Source organism: Mesocricetus auratus, unplaced genomic scaffold (assembly GCF_017639785.1).
Source record: "Mesocricetus auratus isolate SY011 unplaced genomic scaffold, BCM_Maur_2.0 Super-Scaffold_4256, whole genome shotgun sequence".
NCBI classification, from domain to species: domain Eukaryota; kingdom Metazoa; phylum Chordata; class Mammalia; order Rodentia; family Cricetidae; genus Mesocricetus; species Mesocricetus auratus.
In genome coordinates, this window is record NW_024429182.1 from 64,068,340 (window position 1) to 64,071,824 (window position 3,485).

Consider the following 3,485-nt stretch of genomic DNA (forward strand, 5'->3'; position numbering starts at 1 on the left):
CAACACACACACACACACACACACACACACACACAAGGACCAGACAACCCTGCTGATCTGTGAACCTCCTACAGAGTGCTAGTCATTCCCTCAGCCCTGGCTCTGCAGCCTGCCCATCCTCTTCTTGACTCCAAGCTTTTGTTGGTCTCCATCACCTGGAATACTCACGTTCTTGTTTAGCTTTTCATAGGTCACAAAGCATGGCTAAAAAGCTTGGGAAATAACCCCAAGCACCTCCATTTATTTTGTTTGTTAGTGGCAGGGCTGGAGATTGCCTTTCTCTGGGAAGGGAAAATAGACAAGGCGACAGAATATTTATTACTCAGTGGACCTGTTTATCTGACTAATCAGCCTCAAGCACTGGACTTAGGTGAGAATGACTCTGTTCTGTTCTTGGCTTTCGAGCATTAATTAGAGACCGTCTTCCGCTTTCCTTGACATTCAATGTGGGAAGAAATGGTTCCTGAAATGCCAAATTATTTCACTACGGGACTCGTTTTAATTTCTCAGGAATATAACCTTTTAACACAGGGCTTACTTTAGCTCTGGAATTGGTGATACATATGTTTTGGAAAACAGTGAGAATTCATGAAGGTTTATTACAGGATAATGGGATATATATAGTATACTTCATAAAGGAAGCCTGCTATTACTGGATTAAATTGTATGTAAATCCATTAGCTCACCTTTTTGTCTTTGTGTCCATGCAAGAATGGCTATACTCTGGGAACTCTCTGGAAAGGGAAAACATAAATTCTCCCCCACCCCGCAGACACAAGAACTGATATTAAGCTTCTGGTAATTTTTAATGCAAATTTTAATGTTTATACCTGAAATGTACTCTTCAGTGCCCCTCCTCTTAATACTACCAAACTGCTTCAGGGTCATCTTTCAGAGACTTCTGTCATCCTTTCTAGTATCAGAAACCAGAGCTCAAGAGCTCTGGGGCCAAACTGCCCCTAACACCCCCAATCCTATCAGAATTAAAAACCCACTTCTCACCAGGAAGTGCAGCCTCCTCCTCCTGACAACAGCCAGGGTTTTCCCCGACAGTGTTTGCCGAGTACCTGTTACTTGTCAGGAGTGCTGAGGAGTTTGTGACACAAACTAGAATCATTGGAGAAGAGGGATCCTCTGCTGAGGAAAAAAAAACGTGTAGGGCAGGCATTTTCTTAATTAGTGATTAATGGAGGGGGGCCCAGCCCATTGTGGGTGGTGCTATCCCTGGACAAGTGGTCCTGGGTTGTACAAGAAAGGTTGAACAAGCTTCAGGGAACAAGTTAGTAGGCAGCCATAGTCCATGGCCTCTGCATCAGCTTCTGCCTCCAGGTTCCTGCCCTGTGTGAGTTCCTGACTGTGATGCTGAACTGTGATGTGGAAGTATAAACCAAATAAACGCTCTCTCCACAAGGAACTTAGGCCATGGTATTTCATCACAGCAATAGTAACTCTGACTGAGAAGACACCAGGCCTGCCTCTGGGTTAGAGGTCAACAAAGCTTCAGCAAAGGACCCCCACCCCCCACTTCCCTCCTTCACTCTTAAATTCTGCTTTGTTTTTAGGTTTTGTTTTGTTTCCCAGGAGAGGTTTGGAACATTGTGGCGGGGTAAGGCAATGCAGAGATTCCTTCATTTTACATTCGTGCTGAAGTCATTTTAGATTTCACTAGAATTTTATCTCCTTGATGGGAAGGCCTGTAGAAAATTACCCAACTCTGTCCTAGAAACCCGGCATTAAGATAGCCCAGCTAGTTTATCTTGGCTTCTGTTAAACTGCCTGCTTGTGCAGACCTCCTTGCTCCAGCTAACCACTTAGCATCTGTTAAACTGCTTGCTTGCCCAAAGTCTCCCCCTGCACCCTGCAACTGTTATCTGAGGTTTCAGGATGTAGTTTTTGCCCTTAAAATTCCCTTGCTGACTTTTCTGAGACATGCAGCAGACATCTGTTCAGTCTGCTCCAGTCCTGACTCACTGCTGCTTGCTCCTGCTGAGGAACAAGTTGATCAGGAAGCCGAGCAGCCATGGCTTTTAAAGATACCAGAAAGATGCCCTTGGAACTGGAAATGGCAAGTCACTAAATTCGAATCACACTCTCCAGCCCCAATGTGAAGTCGCTGGAAAAGGTGTGTGCTGATTTGATCAGAGGCCTGAAGGAAAAGGATCTGAAAGGCGAGGTGTGCAGACCTACCAAAACACTACAAGAAAAACACATTGTGGTGAAGATTCCAAGATGTGTGATCATTTCCAAATGAGAATCCACGAGTGACTCATTGATTTACACAGTCTTTCCAAGATTGTTAAACAGGTTATTTCCATCAGTATTGAGTCAGGAGTGGAGGTTGAAGTCAACTATTTTTCTAAAAATGACTCAATCAGTTGTTTAAAAAAAGTCCCTTACTCTATAGGCTCAGAGCTATACTTGGGTCCCAAATAACAGAGTGTGGTCCCAACCAGCTGGAATAAAGACTTCCAAATGGCTATAAACTGTCTGTGAGTGGTTTTCTGTGGTGGGCTCCCATAACAACATAAAACCATACTAAGGCACATACACACTGAATTTACCTTATTATTTCAAGGAGACCCCGGAATGAAAACCCTCAAATGATTCCTGCTTTCAGAGATACAGAAGAGTCAGCTGTTTTCTCTGTGGAGAACAAGGGGTCTTAAATGTCCAGCGGTGGGGAGAGATGGGGAGGTAAGAGTGAGGGGAGGAGAAGTAGAGTCTAGGAAACCTCAGGAGGAGGAAACTATCTGTGTAGATTGAGAGAGGCAAGAGAGACACGAGCAGTCAGTCCTGAGTGTCCACTCTACAGCCTGAGGCAGTGGGTGTGACTTGAGGGAGAGCAGAACCTGTCCTTTCAGAGGCTCATGGGAGGAACCAGAGGTTTGGTTTTAATGGCATTTGGGGTTTCCTGAAGGAGGCTAAGCATGATCTGCGTTGTTCTATACGGGGCTGATAAGGAGTGGGTAGATGGACCAAGAATGTGGAGCTTCTCTGGAGGGGAGAGGTAGAGGGATGAAGAGAGGAGAAGAGACTCTGACTTCTCTACTGACTTAGCTTTGTCAAGTTGGGGGCAGGGCTTGGGATGGTTGGGTGAACAGATAGATAGACGGCAGAAGGATGCATGGATAGATACACAGAGTCATTCTGGAGGCAGTACAATGCTTGCTCATTCTCGAGATTACTTGGGGAACAAGAAGGTCTTGGGGTTAGCCTGGACTGTTCTATGGCCCTTAGTACCTTTCAAAGGTGAATGGAACACTCACTTCCTGTCTTCCTTAGAGTGGGAAAATAGGTTCTTGTACATACAGATGTATGAGCCATGTGTCTTCTCACATGACCCACAGCTCTCAGTTTTAACAACACATAGTCTGAAAATATGTTTATTCAGGTCCTTACCCTAGAATTCTGGAGAGTCTGCCCATGCGCCTCATGCATGGGACTTTAAGGGGGACAGCTAGTCTGCCTTCTTTTTCTATACAAAG

At 45.1% G+C, this 3,485-nt stretch overlaps 1 pseudogene; it reads left to right on the top strand.

Moving 5' to 3' along the window:
- Positions 1 to 2,020: 2,020 nt before the first annotated feature.
- LOC101832494 lies at positions 2,021 to 2,433 on the top strand (annotated as a pseudogene).
- Positions 2,434 to 3,485: the final 1,052 nt, after the last annotated feature.